Source organism: Melanostigma gelatinosum (genome assembly GCF_949748355.1).
Source record: "Melanostigma gelatinosum genome assembly, chromosome: 2".
Taxonomy (NCBI): domain Eukaryota; kingdom Metazoa; phylum Chordata; class Actinopteri; order Perciformes; family Zoarcidae; genus Melanostigma; species Melanostigma gelatinosum.
Genome location: NC_136635.1, coordinates 4,193,167 through 4,213,703, shown reverse-complemented (window position 1 = coordinate 4,213,703; position 20,537 = coordinate 4,193,167).

Below are 20,537 nucleotides of genomic sequence, written 5' to 3'. Positions count from 1 at the left end.
GCAGAAGGAGCAGAAGAACCAGCCTCAGTCAACCTTGGCTTGTGCCTATAGACTCTATGTCTTATATTGATGGTCACGTTGCATGATGACGTTACATAAAGTGCCACCAAATGCTCTGTCAAATTGCACGCTTTTTATTTGTGGATCGGGTAAAGTATACAGATTGGTCTGAATCCAAGCGGAGCTGTAAGATTGGATCACTCCGCCTTAAAAATAACACACTTCTTTCCGCTCTTATCGCGTTCTGGCCTGTGCTTCCGCTCGTCGGCCTTGTGTTTACGTAAGAGTTAAACTATAATGGAGAGTAAACATGACAATTCACCAAAAGGCTCCGATTTCAAAAGCTTATCTTTTGCTTTTTAGATTTTTAATTGATCTAGTCTGTGTTTTGGCACTTTGACAAGTGTTTTTTTCCCCTTGTGCCTAAAATATGTGCACAGCTTCTGTCACTAGATGGCAGCCTAGAATAGGAATGAACTGGATGAGCTAACTTCAATCTTTTTATTTCTTTAACACAACCAGAACCTTTTACAGAAAAAGTGTTCGGTATCATTGCAGTTTATAAATCTAGATGTATGTTTTTTTATTACTTTATTTCTGTTTTGTGATTTTCATGTATTACTTGAAAGAGTCTTTTAAAGTGATCTATTTGTCTACTAACCCTAACCCTTGAGACTTTTCTTAATTGACATCTCGCTCCTTCTTCCCACTCTCCTGTGACCTGTCAGGGTGGGACAATTTACAAAGTTATCATTCTGATCAGTACATTATGTACAGTTCTGTTGAGTTTGACCTCATGTAATTCCCAGCATAGCTACAGATTTCAACCTGAGCAGATATCAGCCGAAAAAACAAAAAGCACTTTAAGCAGACACTTGACTCACACTGAGCGTTGAATAAGAACACATTCGCACTCCTTATTTGTCAAACACCAATGTTTCGTCAGGGGTACCAAGCTTCAAACTGTGCAGCTCTAGGTGCCTCTCTAGCATCAGTTTTGGACGTGGTAGGGACGGCAGTTTCCACATATTACATGCATACTGTTTAAAAAAAAGAAGTTTGATTCAAGCAACAAAACAGCTTCGCAGTGAGTCACAAACGAGTCACGTGACGAGTGGCTCATGTGACGAAATGTCAACATTTACTTTTAGTTTCTCGTGGGACTCAAAAGAAAGTGTGCTGGATGAATCTAGCGTCTGTCCTGCCACGCTGTGCAGACTATCTCGCTCTATATACCAGGTCAGTCGCTCTGACGTCTAACAATGACGCAGCTGGATTTACATTGGCGACAGTTAAAGCGCGGTGTGGCACATGCAGACGTGCCTCCATGTGAGGGGAACGGACCAACCGTCGGGTTGGGAGTGACCCTGGTTTGCTAATAACATTACCAATTACTTTGTTTTATTCAACAGTAGCGATGTTTAAAGGCACACTAAAATTGCACTACAATTCAGAATTTGACAATATTGTAAAGATTAAAAGGGTCATGCAAACATGCAGAATTGAGACACATTGAGAATACACCAGTATGACCAACAACTTCAATATGCTCATCTTTCCCTGATTTAAACAGGAAAACAGTCCTGCCCAAAACATGCAGAGCAGTTAATCAATGTACCATTACATAAATTCCAGCTCTACCTAACGACAAACAGCTATTACTACTGTAAGAAATTTGAGTAAAAAACTGTAGTTAGTAGATATAATAAAAGTGTTTAATAATTCATAATTAATAATTCATAGTTAGTCATAATCATAAGGGTTTTGAGAATGCATAATTAAGATAAACATAAGCATAAACATAAACATGCAGAAGCATGAAACTTCTGCCAAGTTGCAGAAGTATAACTTTCATTTTGAAGGATTATTATAGAAGGGTTTAAAACGTAACTGCCAGTCATTGAATGTGATAATAAACTCAGAGCCAGACAAGTGAATACACTCCTGGAAGGTAGCCAATAGCAATTGAGATAGACGGAAGGGGAGGTGTGTCAAACAGGGGTGGGAGGTTTAATTCAAAAGTATTTTTCCTCGCTCTCTGTGCCATGGCTCCCGGACGACAGACGTGTTTTCACCGGAGGAGCCGAGCGAGGTTTTTTGCAAATGGGGTTTTATTGATTTAATATGTCATGGGAGTACATACTCCAATGTATAACTGTAATCGTGCTTACATCAGTGGAATTAAATTCCTTATAATTGTAAATCAGTTTCGGTAATGTTTTTAGCGCCGTGTGACTGAAAAGCTATCATTCCACGTGGGCTAGCCGGCTACATTTTCATTGTGAGGAGATTTTAGCCTCAACAAATTTGGCAAACACACGAAGGGACAGTCTTACCGGCCTCGCTGTGTGTGCTGACGGCGGCGTTAGTCAAGCAGACAATCCCGGGCCCACAATATCGGTAGGCAGAGCCGTTTCATGAAATCTGTGAGTTAGCTTCTAGGAATCGTAGGGGAATCTCTGCTTGGCTAAGCGCTGCTAACGGCTAACGCTCCGTTGCCGGTGGGTACGTTCCAGGAGCAGGCCACGTTCCACTGAGGTAGGTACGATTTACTGTCTGAAGTATGATGAACTTTAGGGATTAGTCAAGAGTATAAGGATCCTAAGAATTAATTAAAGACGGACAGCGCTGTGTAAGTAAATCACCACATTGGAATCAAACAAGCTGTGGTACAGGCGAACTGCTTTGCTCATGCTGGGAGTCTCCTTCGGCCCAACATAAGTATTGTTAGGCCTGCAGATAGCTAGTTTAAAGCAGGTATGTGACTTGGCGGACTGAAATATCTTGGCATTCCGGCTTAGGGGTGCGATCCTTTGTTGTTGTGGCCCAAGAATTTTCGGGCTTTGAGCATACGCTGCTTAGAGAGCTAGGCTAGCGGGAGTTAGCTTCTGAGGCCGCAGGCTCCAGGAAAGACACTCTTGCTCGCTTTGGCTGTGAATATAATTAGTGGATCGTGTGGGTGATTCAGAAGACGTAGAATAAGGGCTTTTGGTGAAACTAGACAGACTGGGTGAGTGGTTTGTGGCGTTGGCAGTGAATAACTCGCGTTTCATATACGTAACAGTGAGCTCGGGTCTGGATGAGCTAAAGCCTGTTAACCGGAGGTTTAAGGGTTAATAAAACAATAATACGTGTGACTAGTCTGTGTTTTAGCAGCGTGGAAATACGTTTAAAATGATGACTAAATAAGTCCAATAATACGTGTGACTAGTCTGTGTTTTAGCAGCGTGGAAATACGTTTAAAATGATTAATATTGCATGATCGCGCTGTGGGGAGCTAACGCTAGCTACGTGTAGCTCCGGCGTTGCGGTACTCTGTATGTAAAATAAGTGCTTATAAAATAAAATAACGGCTGGATTGAGAGAGGAGACAGAAGGCGTATGAGTGGAATTAAAGTGTGGGATTTTGGTGATACTTGTGTGTGCGTACGCTTTATTAGAAGCTCCGTTTTTGTCGTTAGCATTGCGGTTAGCATATCTGTTACAAAAAAGCCGGTTTCATGACAACTTCCGGTTTGGCGCAGAACAACTTCCGGTTCGGCGCAGACGGCAAGGCAAGTTTATTTGTATAGCACATTTCAAGGTGCTTCACATAAAACCATTGGAGGCATCAAAACATAAGGCAAAAGAAAAGGAGATTTAAAAACAATTAAACAGAAGGAGTAACTGCAGATAACTGTAAATAAGTGAGTAGAATCTGAATTTTTCAGAGATTCATTGTCTAAGAGCTGTGAGCTTATATCCTGACCTTAGTTTTAATTAAGCATTATAACTTTAGTCGTTGACTTTGGTTTTAGTTCAGCATTTTAACAAAGATTAATGGTTTCAGTTGTGTTTCTTCAATTCTTGAACTTAATTGTGACTCATTATTGTGCAGACCAGAGTGTAAGTGCAGTTCAACAGTTTGACTTACATTGGTATTTCTGATTGAATATCTTTGAACACAGTTATTGATTTTTAAAGTTGAATTTAATATTTAATTGATTAATTATTCATTGTTTTTTAATTTCATTTTACTTCCAATTTTAAACCTTTCGAATTCTGATTTGGAACTGGATTGTGATTGTGATTCTGATTTAGATGTTGAGTTTGATTTCGGAATTCCAGCTTCAATTTTGGATTCGAGATTCCTTCACATATCCAGTATTGACTAATTTTGGTACATTTACTAATTTACACAGTTCCTAAGAATCAATTTTGACACGGACGGCGCAAACATATTTGAGAGATCGTTGACCTCTCTTACACTACAGACGTATGCTAACATTTACTGCTGAACTTTTGGCAGTTCTGTGTTTGTTTTAGTCAAGGTGCGTGGTTGAGTGGGTCCAGATCTGGGAAGTGGAGCAGCGGATCCCAGTTTTGGAGTCAGCGGCCACACGCCATACAGCACAGAGGGTGAGTTGACTTTGATTCATGTGATGACAAGCATGCACATTTAATACACGCATTTGAATACTCCTAGGCTGCATAATGTTTACATTAAAGAAGCAGAGTAAGGAAGTAGGAGAGCTGGTAAAATCCAACGGACAAGCTGAGTTTGTGCCATGGGGACATCGAGACATGGACGCACTGGAAAAGGCGTTGCCACCGCTGGCAGGTGGAGCCAATCCGTGGATCCGTGTCTTTGAAAAACTCACAGCAGCTGATAAATTGGCATTGGGAGACATCCGTGCCGTGATGATCCACACCGAAGGAACAGCCAAATTGAACATTTTGGAGGTAAGTACAGGAACGACCAACAGGGGGGATGAAACCCCATTTGACAACTTTCGAGGAGTTTTCTGGTCAGCAATGCGGAGAATCTGGGCCAAAAAACCAAAAACGAACTCTCTTTCGGGACTGAAGATAAAACCAGAGGAAGAAACCCATCAGTACCTGAGGAGAGCTGAAGAAGAGTGGCAGAGGGCAACAGGGGGGAGACATGACGGCAATGAAGCCACCACTGTAGTATGGCGACACACTGTGCAGATGGGCCTGCCTCCACCGGTACGGACAGCGCTGGGAGAAGTAGTAGGCTTGAGCAACATGAAAGATGCCATGTGGAGGAAACACCTAACTCACTACAACCAGCGACAGCTAACTGAGAAGACAAAAGGACAGGAAGACATAGAGAGAATGCAGCGGCGACTGCTGAAACTGCAAGTAGCAGAGGTCGACAGAGAATTAAATAGAAAAGTTCAGGCCAAGAAACAGATGATAGCAGCAGAAGCCCAGCAGCAACAAAATCCAGCAGTACCAGCCCCCACGGTGGTGTACAATCAGCCCCCACCACGATGCAGAAGTGGTGCATCCAACAGAGGGAGAGGTAACGATAAAGGGGGGCGTGGGGGTCTTGTAAGTAAAGGAGTGTGCTACGTATGTGGGAGAGAAGGTCATTGGGTGAGGGATTGCCCTCATAAAAGAGCAGGAGGACCGATCAGTGCACCACCACAACATGCTCCGTTCCCACCACAACATCAGCAGTACCTACGACCAGGTCCATCTGGACCTCCTCCCATGAGACATCAACAGATGCCCATGCTGTCACCAGGACCATGGGGGGGTTCAGTGTATAGCCAGCCATGTGATCCCTTACAGCAGAGATATCGAGGTGAAGGGGAGATATGGTAAGGTGTCAAACATTTTTTGTAGATCCACATTTAGAATAGTTTTCAGTAAAGGTGCGACTCACAATTTTTGAGATTTAATGACGTCATGATAAACCACAACTAGACTTGCTAACTCTAGAAATTGAGAAATATACGGGAGCTCTAACTAACATGAGCCGAGTGTTGTTTTCTCAGGTGACAAACGCAGAAGCAGCAGCTGACGAAAGGAAGCAGGCTGACGTGTCACCAGGCAGTCTGGTGTGGATAAAAGTCCACGAGCGCAGGTGGAGTGAACCAAGGTGGACCGGTCCATGGGAGGTAGTATTGGCAACCTCACATGCAGTAAAGGTGAAAGGTAAAACTGGAGCTACTTGACACCACCTCACTCACTGTGCAGCAGCGAAGGTAACGAGTGTGACACTCGCAGAGACAGGAGTGAACATCAGACAGGAAAATTTGAAGCCAAAGACACCTCAAAAGAGGGGTTAGACAGTACTGAAGATGACGTTTTTCCCCACAGTTTAAGCGAGGGCGTCCAGTAGGAGACTCTAGGTTCAGTGGGTTATGGAAGTCTGTAATTATTTTATTCCTGAGTTCAGTAGCTTCCCTCTTAGTATGTGGAATTAACCACAGACAGGAACCAGATCACATGCATGACTACATCAGGATTCGACATTTAGCCTCAGTAGCTAATCAAACCGATCTTAGACCACGTAGAGAGGCTTCTCTGACGACACTCACCTATGAAAATGTAACTCTCACTCTTATGTTCAAAGAAGGTACAACATCAACGGTCCAGTTCGACTTCTGTGAAGTAGTTTCCAGTCCCAAGTATGAACACGCCTGCGGGTGGATGACCAAAACCGTGTGCATCATAACTGACGAGTGTGGGCCTGCCACACATAAGTATGGGAAGCTGTTATCATATTATGCCTGTGATGTGTACAAAGGGGGTGGGTAGATGTAATCCTTTAAGACTTACCTAAATTGACTGACTGAGGACTTTACGTAATACAGGGAAAGGCTACTGATAGTCCTGCCCCACAAGGGCTCATTAGGATTATTGTTAAGCCTGTAAAAAGACCACGTTCGACATACGACTGACGCAGAGAATGAGGTAAGGGGTGGAAACTGGAATGGCAGATGGGAATGTATGGTGGGCACAATATACGGCTTCAAGTCAGTAGTACAGATTGTATTGTGTGTTCAGGACCTAGCAACACCAGTTCCTTTAAGATTCAGACTCATAAGTCCTGAATTTAGTTGTATTTTAACTCTGTTTACTGATGACACTTTGCCCCTCCATCACACTTGTCAGAGGCTACACTGAGATTACCCACCTGTATAATATAATACCCCACCTCTGTTCAAGGTTACAGAGGGTCCATTTGATTGTATAGTCTCAGATACAGCTATGGGGCCCAATGTAGGTAGTATTATTGCAAATTGTAGCCACAGTCACAATGCTAGCGACTATCTATATAACAGTGTGTTAAGACAGACAGCACCTAGAGCTGATTTATGATGGTGGTGTGGAGGAAGAACCATATATCCAATCCAGCCTAAAGATTGGACCAGTAGATGTGCGTTGATGCAACTTGTATTGTCATTCTATATCTTGCCTGTCACTGATGCAACTTATAGAGAACTCATCGCTCCACGCCCACATGCTAACAGAAGATCCAAAAGAGATGCCGGTGGCCCGAAGGGAGCCTTTGATGACCAAGTGTACATAAGATGTCATAAGACTGCCAAGGGGGGTGTCTAATGACTTTCAAGCCAGAAATCAAATAGCAGCAGACTTAGAATCTGTTTTCTCTCAGAGGGTGACGATTAATAAAAATGTCGATTGGATCAACTACATTTACTATAACCAACAGCGTTTTGTAAACTTCACCAGTGACGCCATATCAGGACTGCATGCACAGCTGGCGAAGACTAGTTTAATGACCTTGCAGAACAGAATGGCATTAGATATGATTTAGCAGAGAAAAGTGGCGTGTGCCAGATGTTTGGGTCTGCGTGCTGTACTTTCATTCCAAATAACACAGCTCCTGATGGATCGGTGACCAGGGCTCAGGAGGGACTGACAGCACTCAGCCAAGAGCTAGCGGAGAACTCTGGTGTCACGAATCCATTCACCGACTGGTTGGGAAGTATGCTTGGCCAGTGAAAACATACATTTTTGGCAATCGTAATTATTCTGTGTGCTGTCGTCATAGGCCGCCTAGTTGTCTGTGGATGGGGGTTCCCTTGCATCCGTGGACCTCTACAGGGGTTTGTTGCTTCACCGATGAGCCAGACACCAGTCCAGGCAACCAGTTATGTGACGAGGATGAGGACGAATTGGAGCTTCTGATGGCCACAGTCTAGATGAGGCCACCAGAGGGACTTCACGAGCGGTTCCTGACCATCCTCTCGGAGATCCTGAAGGACCTGATAAAGGCCCAGATGGACTTCTAAAACATCCACCTACAGGCTGTATCCTGATCCTGCCAGCCCCAAGACATGGAAGGCAGTGACTTTCAACGCACTCTATCTTGAAACGAACTGAACAGAAATACTTGAAATGATATCTGTGTGCATGAATTGTTTGCCTCTGTTTAGATAGATAGGAAGCCTCTCCCTGGATTGAGTAGGGGGGAGGTCTCCAGGGACATTTGAATAACCAACTACATTTGAAAAACTAACTACATTTGAGTAGCTAACTCACAGTGAACTGTGAGTTAGGGGGGAATTGTAAGAAATTTGAGTAAAAAACTGTAGTTAGTAGATATAATAAAAGTGTTTAATAATTCATAATTAATAATTCATAGTTAGTCATAATCATAAGGGTTTTGAGAATGCATAATTAAGATAAACATAAGCATAAACATAAACATGCAGAAGCATGAAACTTCTGCCAAGTTGCAGAAGTATAACTTTCATTTTGAAGGATTATTATAGAAGGGTTTAAAACGTAACTGCCAGTCATTGAATGTGATAATAAACTCAGAGCCAGACAAGTGAATACACTCCTGGAAGGTAGCCAATAGCAATTGAGATAGACGGAAGGGGAGGTGTGTCAAACAGGGGTGGGAGGTTTAATTCAAAAGTCTTTTTCCTCGCTCTCTGTGCCATGGCTCCCGGACGACAGACGTGTTTTCACCGGAGGAGCCGAGCGAGGTTTTTTGCAAATGGGGTTTTATTGATTTAATATGTCATGGGAGTACATACTCCAATGTATAACTGTAATCGTGCTTACATCAGTGGAATTAAATTCCTTATAATTGTAAATCAGTTTCGGTAATGTTTTTAGCGCCGTGTGACTGAAAAGCTATCATTCCACGTGGGCTAGCCGGCTACATTTTCATTGTGAGGAGATTTTAGCCTCAACACTACCTTCCAGGTACAAAGGGGCTGCAAGGATGTGATACTCAAAAGGACAAGCCCTTAGCAGGTGTGTTTTGCATGGGCAATGCACTAGTTAGGTAAAAAACACATGGATAATACACCAGTATGACCACCAACTGCTCCCGCCTCACTCTCTGCAACAGGGAAGGGATGAGATGGAGCGTTGGAAAGGCATCAAGCGGCCATGGCACATATGCACAATTGTCCCACCCCCCAGAGGTGGATCCCCCTGTGCCTACATAACGGTCTTCACCATCACCATTACATTCCACCATATTTGCAGACTGCTTCCAGCAGAGCCGCCCGTCTGTAGTCCAACAAAGCAACCCACAGACTGAAGGTTGCAAAGCAGATGGGAGTATAGAGCAGTGGTAGAGCATTTGACTGCAGATCAAGAGGTCCAGTTCAACTCTGGGTGCCCCCTAATCAGGTGTTGGGAGTTCAGAAGCACTTGCTTCTATAGAAGTGAAAAGTGGCTGTGCAAGAGTTTGATACTCAAAAGGACAAGCCCTTAGCAGGTACGTTTTGCATGGGCACTGCACTAGTTAGGTGAGAATACACCAGTATGACCACCAACTGCTCCCGCCTCACTCTCTCTAACCAGGAAGGGATGAGATGGAGCGTTGGAAAGGCGTCAAGCAGGCAGTGGGTGTTAAGTCCATTGGCATACAAACCCCTGTGCCTACATAACAGTCTTCACCATCACCAATGCATGTGTTATGCAAACAGGAAAACAGTGAATAAATGTATCATTACATGAATTCCAGCTCTTCTATGTAAAGAAAAACAACTATTACTACCTTTCAGGTCCAAAGTGGCTGTGCAAGTGCAAGAGTGCAAGAGTTTGATACTCAAAAGGACAAGTGCTGGTAGCCAATGACATGAAACACGTGCACAGGTTTGTATATTATAAACTGTGACCCGAGTGTGTGATGCCACCCGTCTGTAGTCCAACAAAGCAACCCGCAGACTGAAGGTGACAAAGCAGATGTGGGTATAGCTCAGTGGTAGAGCATTTGACTGCAGTTCAACTCTGGGTGCCCCTAAAGCAGGGGTGTCAAACTCATCTCCACTCTGGGCCACATCAGCATCATAGTTTCCCTCAAAGGGCCGGTTGTAACTGTAAGACTGTGTAACTAACTTCTCCTAACATATTGTTAAATAACTCTCTCTGCATTTGATTATTGTTTATTCAAGTGTAAACATATTGTACATGCAGTAATATAAATGTAAAATGATATTTAAACACATTTCTGTTGTTATAACATAAATCATTTTAATTTAGCGTTAAGAAACCCACATGACTCTATCAAAGATCAAACTATTAAAGAAAATAACAGACAAATATCAAACTCAAGTTATGACATTAACTTTGTTCAAAGCTGTTTGTGTCACCTCTCTGCATCACTAATGTTGCTCCCTGTCGTCGTCCTGTGCATGCAGCTACATCCAAGAGCTGCTCACTGAGAGTCAGGTCTGATGAACATAGATAGATGATGTATCCGTGTTGTCTGTGCTTTCATCAACAGTTCATTAGAAACACAAGTCCCTGCTCGTCTCTTAGCTAGCTGTGTTGTTAGATTGCTGCTAGTTCATGAACTCGGTCTGCGATGGTGTTTCTTCACAAACTGGCATTTGTAAAAGTCTGTATCTGGTCGGAGCTCTGCTCACATACCTTTAGCATGCACTGGGCTGTAGCTGTGTAAATATATTCTGCTGTGATTGCAGTCTGCCTTTTAATTCTTGGACAGTTTGATGTTTTTCTTGGAGGCTAAATTTAGCTCCGTGTTTGGCGTCAAAATGCCGACGTGAATTGTATCCTTCATCACCGACACGCCTCACAACACAGAAGACAGACCCGTTTTTCTCCTTGAAGCACAAACATGTATTCACTTTCCCATCTTTCATTACATTTTCTTCCCTCTGCATCAATTTATCTCTTCGTGGACATTTTGGGATTATTTGTCGATCTTTTTCAATCGTTGGAAAACCGCTTTTCGGGCTGTTGCCTCTCCTGTCCACCTGTTGTGATCGTTTTAATGTCGGTACACAGACAACATGCTATCTCATAATTTCAACTTTCTATCTCATAATTTCGACCATGGGGATACTTTTATTTTCAAGTCTAACTTTTAAAAAAAATTCAAAAATTTAAAAAACAAAACAAAAAACCCACCTTTTTTTCTTTTTCTTTTTGCTGGTGGATTCGTGGGCCACATAAAATGACGTGGCGGGCCGGATTCGGCCCGCGGGTCTTGAGTTTGACACGTGTGCTCTAAACAGATATTGGGCTGAAACCTTTGTCCATATGAAACTGGACAGTGGGTGCTGCTGCAACATAAAATCTACTCAACAATGATCCTGACCAGCTAAACGTTAGTCTCCTCTGCACAGTTACTTCTTTGTAACCTATTTGTCTGAAGATCAAGAAGTCCCCAGTCCAACTCTTGCTGATTCCCACGATCATTGTTTACAAGTGTCCCATATTTAAGCAAACAAACACACTTTGCAAAGAAGGCAGAAAATCAGATAGAGGTTAAGATCAAATCTGTGAGAGACGCAAAAGCTAATATGGGTGTCATGTTGGATACTCAAAAGGTAGACCTCTTAATCTGCAGTCAAATGCTCCGCCACAGAGCTACACCGACTCATACATTAAATGTATCACAGCTACAACTCAACAAAGCATTGATCAACTATCATCACAGCCTGACCTAAAACCAAGTTCTCCTGTTCAGTTTCCCACTTTTGCCTGGTTTGGAGGTTCGGAAGATAATAGCGAATGAAGACTGTCCAGAAACGATCAGCAGGATCTGACATCTTCTTCTGCCAAGGAGTTCACTAGCACAGTAGATTGCCTCAGGATGAGAGGAGTCGGGCCGCCCCATCAACAACATATTTGGTGTGACTGGCTCTGGATCAGCAAGGTCTGAGGAGATATATCCGAGAGGTTTTGAATTCAGAATGCCCTCAACTTCAATCAACAGAACAGTTTCTGTTGTTGGTCGGTTTGCTAATGCAACATTGAGGGCCATTTTAATTGATTTTATCTCTCGTTCCCAGCTTCCACCAAAATGTGGGGCAGATGGAGGATTGAACTGGAAGTTCACTTGTGTGTCGGCCAATTGTTGCTTTGAGTTTGGTGCCATGGCCTCAAAGGCACTTTTCAGCTCTGCTTCTCCTAATCTGAAATTAGTCCCACAGTCGGAGAGTAGTTCGAAGGGTTTCCCTCTGCGTGAGACAAATCTTCTGAAGGCCATTAGGAAACGAGGAAATATGTTTTAAGAGACATGAGACGTCCTTTCCTCAGTTGCGTCACGTGAAGCGACGTCTGTTGCTGATGATCACAGCTGATCAGCTGTCAGTCGGCTTTAACAGCTGGAGAGACTTTAGATAAGTTTGTGTCTGTACACATGATCACTGTACTTAATAACAGTAACTAATAATACTAATAACTAAGAAAGATGCACAGTAATCACCACTGTAGAGGAGTTTTCTCTCTGTAGCCTGTTATTTCTTTAACAAACTGTGTTCTGTTCATAAGCGCAGGATCAATTTCTACCTACGGAATGCGTTTGACTTATTTATGATTTGCGTCTGTACGTTTTGAAATTCAGATTGTGGCGTCATTATTAATTAACCCAGAATTTGATTATGGTTTGTCTTGAATACTGGAATTAATTTATTGGGCTCCATGTTTCAGCTTAAATTCAAATGATAAAGCTCATCAAACCCGACACTCAGGAATGATCAGCCTCACGTAACTCAATGAAATGATGATGAAAAAGTGTTTCATCTCTCCAGCTCTCTCTGACTTTAATTGTATCGATAATAAAAGTTATTGAGCGAAATATCAGATCATGAAAAGACAAATCTTTAACAAATCTTTAACAAATGAAGAAAGTTGTTTGTGGTCCTTCTGTTGTTTAGACTTACAATGAACATTTATTTAAACCAGATGTTGAATCAGAAAACTAATCAAATATAAAACTGGAGTTTAATCTGTGATCTGTCTTCACTCTGTTGCGCTGCGAAGTAAAAACATCTGCCCGGAGGCCTTCAGACTTACAAGTAAATCCCTTTGCAATAGTGTTCAACCAATCAGATCTTTAGTTTGACATGTTGGGCGTATTCTTTGACGTGTCAGAGCTGCTAGCTGGCCTACATAAGTCAGCATTAACGTGCGGCTAGCGTGACATGTTGTGAAACTAGCTAGCAGAACTTTGTCTGCTGCCTCTGTGAGCGGACATTTTCAGCTTCAAGCTCATTAAAACGTATTCAAGAAATACAACTGGCGAGGCTCCACTGTCTTCACTGGCGTCCATGAATCCAGAAGGACTTCTTTCTGGAACTGAACCGCACAGATGTAACGTTACTGTACAACCCTGGCATTAAACTCTTTGTAGTGAAAGAAAGGAGGATGGACTTTATCTTTAAGTGAACAGCAGCTGTGGTAAGTGAAGTGCTTTTGTGTTTTTACATCTAGGTTTGTTTGTCTGTGGTGTCGTTTTTATGATCTGGTGAATATTGTTCCCTCTTATGGATGGCTCCTCCCTCCCTTTAAGGAGTGCAGTCGCTTTGCTGCTTGCTCTTGCCTCTGCTTGCCTCTGCTTGCATTTTCTTGCTTCAATTTGCCAGATATATCACATATATCTTTCCAGATATGTCACATATATCACTCTTCAACGTTTGAGTGAAGACAAATCCAGAAAGTCGTCGAGCTATTTGGATTGTTGGCTAATGCTAACTAGCAGCTAAGTTAAAGCTAAGTAGCAGCAAGATGCCTCCCTTCTCCACGGATGACTACTACAAACTCCTACAGAAGATTGCAGTCTTGGAAACAAAAATCTACCGACTAGAAGTAAACGCGGAAGTAAATGGACTGTGTGGGAATGATACCACTCTACCATGGGCTCAAAACACTGGACAAATGCAAGCTAAGACACAGCTAACTAGCATAACCAGGCCTACCAAGAAACAGGAGGAGAGAGCAGATAATGAATCTTATGCGACTGACTGGCCTGCACTAGCACACGGGCAGAACTCCTCCTCAACCCCTGCACCCAGACGGACAAAGCCAAGGACAGCTAAGGAAAGTAAATCCTGCAAAATACCTCCACAACAACTAAGCCTACAACTCCAAAACAGATTTGCTCCATTGTCGCAGGATCATAAATCTCCATCTGATGACCTGGATAAGCAGCTATCTCCTCAAAGCAGGGTAAGAACTGAGAGTCAATGTGAGAAAAGGCCGCAGGCAAAGCTAGTGACTGGGCCTGAGACTCTGATTGTTGGTGACTATGCTGTAAAAGATGTCAGAAAACTGTGCAGCAAGAACACCAAAATACTCTGCTTTCCGAAAGATATGGTCTCTGACATGAGAGACAAAATCCTGGACATCGTGGCTGACTATCCCACAGCGAAAAACATCATCGTGCATACAGGAAGCTGTGATATTGTGAAACAACAGTCTGAAGTTCTAAAGCGAGACTTTATTGATCTGTTAAACACAGTCAGCTCTGTCAAGGCTGAGGTGTTTATCAGTGGCCTCCTTCCACCAGTCAGAGGAGGAGATGAAGGATTCAGCAGGCTGTTTGCACTGAACAGATGGCTGTCAACTGCATGTGCTGACCATTCAGTACATTTTATCAACAATTTCTACCTTTTCTGGGAGCGTAGACATCTTTTTGCAGCGCATGGAGTTTGCCTGAACAAGTCAGGGGTAAAACTGTTTACCTCGAACCTGTTTTTCTCCCTGCGTCACCCGTCTGTCCCTACTGCCAAGGACAAGATACAAGAGGAGTCTAAACAAGAGATAACCACACAGCATCGCCACGGAGACCTTACGGGAAGGATGCCCCCGCCTGCCGACAGCCAAAAGGAGGAGTCTCCAACCTCATCATCAGAGACCGCCTCCAATCACCCACTTTCCACACCCTTCCCAGACGAGGAGTCTTTACCTCCCTCCCCAGCACCTACTTCTATTTCGGGTCCATACTTTGGATCGCAATCCTCTCTCACACTCTCCCCATCCTCCCCCCACCTGGAGTTCACTGACCACATGGAAAAGCTGGTCATTGCTGGAACCAAACACACTCCTCTTCCCACTCCTCGACGGTTCCACAACCATCTTCTGTCTCCCCTACATGATAACGGAAATAATTGATATCTTCTGGGTCCAGGCTACAAGGCTAATGACACCAATGACTCTGTCCAGGAAAAGTCGGGGCCCTGTATGCAGCTAGCCGCTTCTATTCCTGTCCTGCAAGTTTATAGAAAAAGAAAGGTGAGGCTGCGAAGAAACAATAGTAAACATGCTAACTGATCAAACTTAACATACATTCCTCGTCAGCCTGTCCAAATAAATTGGACAAAGAAAGCTTTAACCACATTAAACTTAGCTTTATTAAATGTCAGGTCTCTGTCAGGAAAAACATTTTTAATCAATGATTTTATTGTTAGGCACAAACTGGACATTTTGTTTTTAACTGAAACTTGGTTAAATCGAGATAACAGTGCAGCTGTTCTTATTGAATCAACACCTCCCAACTTCAGTTTCATGAGTGAAACAAGAGCGCATAAGAAAGGAGGTGGAGTTGCTGTTTTATTTAATGATTCTCTTCAATGCAAGCAGATGCCCTTTGGTCATTTTGGTTCTTTTGAATATGTGGCTCTGAATTCCACTCAAGCTTTATTCCTAAACATTTACAGACCGCCTAAATACTGTGCAACCTTCTTTGATGAGTTTACTGAACTGCTGTCTGTAATCTGTATTGATTTTGAAGAATATATCAAGGATTAGAGGACTTATGTCTCAACAGGATTTGGAAAAACTTGTCCACGCATTTATCTTCAGCAGACTGGACTACTGTAACAGTGTGTTTACAGGTCTCTGTAAAAAGTCTGTCAGAAAGCTGCAGCTGATTCAGAACGCTGCAGCTCGAGTCCTCACTAAGACCAGGAGGGTGGATCACATCACTCCAGTTCTGAGGTCTTTGCACTGGCTTTCTGTCCAACAAAGAATTGACTTTAAAATCCTGCTGTTGGTTTACAAAGCACTGAATGGTTTAGGGCCAAAATACATCTCTGATCTGCTGCTACCTTATGAACCATCCCGACCCCTCAGGTCGTCTGGGACCGGTCTACTTTCTGTTCCCAGAGTCAGAACTAAACATGGAGAAGCAGCGTTCAGTTTTTCTGCTCCACATATCTGGAACAAAGTCCCAGAAAGCTGCAGGTCTGCTGAGACCCTCAGCTCATTTAAATCAAGATTGAAGACCTTTCTGTTTGCTGCTGCCTTCAATTGAACCACATTCAATTCATATATTAATCAATTTCCTGCATTTCTGCATTTTACTACTGCATTTTATTTCTTGCACTGTTTTTTTTATGTTTTAATGCAATGAATGTTCTTAATTGTTTTTAAATCTCCTTTTCTTTTGCCTTATGTTTTGATGCTTTTAATGGTTTTATGTGAAGCACTTTGAATTACCTTGTTGTTGAAATGTGCTGTACAAATAAACTTGCCTTGCCTTGCCTTGATGTGGATAATATTTGAATGGTGCTCTTCAGTGTGCGGTGGAATGCGTGTTTTAGCGCCTCAGTGTTGTATGTAGTGAATGTGCAGAGGCCTGTTGAATCGTGTTAGTTGGGTTTTATGTTATTCTACCTGCTTTGTGTCATATAAATACATGTGACTAGTTTTTATGAATTCGTTCTTGTCGTTGTGTTTATTACATTGATTTTGACCATATGCATTGTCCGTTAATGGCGAAGCATCCCATCATGCTGGCGTCGTAATGAGGTTATTAGGAGTAGTAGTAGGACAGCACTGAAGGCCCAGGTATAGAACACACAGCCTGCCACTGGTCTTTACATAGACCACAGTTGTTTGCTGCTATATTCATTCTCACTGATTGTCGTATATTGCTACTTTATTGGAGATAAACCTGAGCTGAATTTCAGGAGCAGGGCCACACCTCCACGGGGCCACTCCCGGCCACACCCTACAAATACCCACGGCCACCATAGCTCAGCCTGCTATGCCTTTCGCACGACACGCGACTTTTCTGCACGCAACCGGAAACACCGCGCACGTACACCACGGACGGCGGCAACCGTCATCAACAGGGTCTGGCCAGCCAAACCCGCGTTCTCCACCTCGCCGACCAGCCGCATCCACCCGCCGGACTCTGACAATACGAAGAGTCGGACTCACGGCCGTCCTCCCGTTACCCATATCTTGGCGGCACAGGGAAACCCGCTACCTCCTAACGTAGACAACGGAAACGTAAACCCAGCTCTCTCTTTCTTCGCTCGCTCCAGACCCAGCTCAGGAACGAGCCTCCGACGACTCTAGCTGCCCGGCATGCAGCGCCCAAGACGCCGCCCTCCCCCCCGTGCTCAGGCAAGGTCCCCATCGAAGACTCACCAGCTGATCGAAGACACGCCGGCTGATGAAGACGCGCCGGCTGATCTCCAACTCCACCACAGTCTGCCGCGGAGCATCGACGCAACAAGCCTCCCCACAACTATCCCAAAGTCACGTTCGGGAACAACAAACAAACACAACGGACCGACATGCAATCACTCCGGCGCGACGCCAACGGCCGCGACGCCAACGACCGCGACGCCACCTCGCACCCCGAGGCTCCGCCCCCAACCCACAAGTTCCGGGTTGCCAGGTCGCAGCGCCTCACCTCTCATCCCCCTCCACCACCAACAAGGAAAGAGAGAAGAAAGGGAAAAGAGAGTCGACGCAACAAAGCACACTGTGCCAACTCCTCCAAACCTTCCCAAAGTCACGTCAGGCACCAGGTAAGTCCTGGCACCGGGTTGCCAGGTTCCCTCTCCTCCGTCCCCCTCTTTCAGTCCTGGCACCGGGTTGCCAGGTTCCCTTTCCTCTGTCCCCTAATGCCGCTTTCCTACTACGCATACTCTGCCCACCAGGCGATTCCTGGCACCAGGCTGCCAGGTCTTCTGGCCCCGTCCCCCTCTTTAAGTCCTGGCTCCGGGTTGCCAGGTTCCCTTTCCTCTGTCCCCTAATGCCGCTTTCCTACTTCGCATACTCTTCCCACTAGGCGGATTCCTGGCACCAGGGTTGCCAGGTCCTCTTGCCTCTGTCCCCCTCTTTTAGTCCTGGCACCGGGCTGCCAGGCTCCCCCTCCCCCGTCCCCCTCCCCTATCCCACTTTTCCTACTACGCATACTCTTCCCACTAGGCGGATACCTGGCACCAGGGTTGCCAGGTCTTCTTGCCTCTGTCCCCCCCTAAGTCCTGGCACCGGGTTGCCAGGTTCCCTCTCCTCTATCCCCCTCCCCCATTCCGCTTTTCCTACCATGCAGATTCCCGGCACCGGGTTGCCAGGTCTTCTTGCCTCTGTCCCCCTCTCTAAGCTGTCCCCCTCTCTAAGCGCAACACACAGCCATGGAACGCAACAACGCAACCACTGAACGCAGCAAGCAACAACGAACCGCAGCAAGCAACAACGAATCGCAGCAAGCAACAACGAATCGCAGCAACGCAGCAACGCAGCAACGGATCACAGCAAGCAACAACGAAATGCAGCAATGCAGCCACGGAGTGCAATGACGCAGCCACGCAACGACTCAGCCATGCTACGCAACGCCAGAACGCAGCAGCCACGCATCGCAACCACTGACCGCAGCCACCGAACGCAGCCACGCAACAATGCAGCAACCGAACGCAGCAGGCAATGGGACGCAGCAACAGGAACAGAACGCAGCAACGGAACATAGCAACGCAGCCACTGAACGCAGCAACGAATCGCAGCAACGCAACAACGCAGCAACGGACCGCAGCAACGCAGCAGCGCAGCCACAGAGTGCAATGACTCAGCCATGGAACGACTCAGCCATGCAACGTAACGCAGCAACGCCAGAATGGAACAGAACGCAGCAATGCTGGAACGGAATGCAGCAACGGCAGAACGCAGCAGCCACGCATCGCATCTACACATCGCAGCCACGCATTGCAATGACGGAACACAGCAATGCAGCGCAACAACGTACCCCAGCAACGTAATGCAGCAACGCAACGACGCAGCAAGCAACAACGTGATGCAGCAACACAGTGCAACGGACCGCAGCAATGTAACAACGCAGCAAGTAACGACGCAGCAATGCAGCAAGCAACAACGGATCACAGCAACGGATCACATCAAGCAACAACGGAACGCAGCAACGGAACGCAGCAACGGAACGACGCAATGACGCAGCCACGCAACATATCGCAGCAACGCAACGCAGCAGGCAACGAGACGCAGCAAGCACGGAATGCAAAGCAACAACGGAACGCAGGACGCCAGTGCCCCCGCCGCCTACTTCAGAAAACACAGCAAGTGACCATAACCGGGACATCTGGCACCGGGATGCCAGTGCCCCCACCCCGCCCACTTCCAGCGATGAACCCACACAATGGGCCAACAATGATGCCGCTCCCTCTGCCGTCTTTTGGGGGGTTTTCATGACGGACGACATTGCCGGAGACCAGTCTCGAAGAAGGAGAAAGAGAAGAGAAGAGCCGGTCCCCGTACTATATTTCAAATTCAACTCACACCTGAGCCCCTACGAACCCCTCATGCGCTAACTACAAACCAGGAAAACACAGCAAACCGCCCCCCACGAACTACTGTTCACCACCGAGACAGGCCGCATCACTGACCGATCCTGGTTCCTCTCGCACTTCAGGGGAATCCTAACCATCTCCGGGATCAATCCCGGCTCCTTCCCTGGCCACTCCTCCCGCGTAGGAGCCGCCACCACCGCAGCGAGCAGAGGAGTCCCAGACTACCATCAAAGCCCTGGGCCGCTGGTCCTCCCACGCCTACCAACTCTACACTCGCCACAGCGCCACCGACATGCGCAACGGGCAGGCGGCACTGCTCCCGTAGGCAGGCTTTTGGGGGTCTGCAAGGCCCGGGAGCCGCAGTGGACCCTCAAACTAGCCTTTCCCCAAACCGCTTCGCTCAGGCTACCCCCCACCAACCATCCCTAAAACTCTCCAGCTGGCCAAATCGCCGGGGTGGGGCCCTAAGCTAGTGAAAGTTACATAACAAAAGTAAGGTAAACTAAGTCAATGTTGACGTTTGGTCTCACACAGGACACAAACGGCTCCTGGGTGAAAGTCCTGTGTTTGTTTGACCCATTCATCCACCTCAATTTCCTCCCTCCCACTTTACACTCCATCACCTGATTTCCTCAGAAGCAGACCTTCCCGTCCTGACTCATAATTTACGTGGGTTATACAAAGTAGGGTGCATTACTTTCTGTAGGTATACACAGTGGATGAGAACAGCTTGGACTGAGTGACATTTTCCATCCTCTGGCAAAAATCTACAAATATACACAGTACAAACATGCTTCACATAATTCACACTACGTCATACAGGAGACATTTTTTCAATTCCATATTGCTGTCCCGTTAAAATGAACTGTATGTCAACAAAATATCAACTTTTCAAGATCTAAGAAAAAGTGCCTTGTATTAAGCTGGGATAGGATGCAAATAAAAAGAATCCAATGAGTGTCAAGA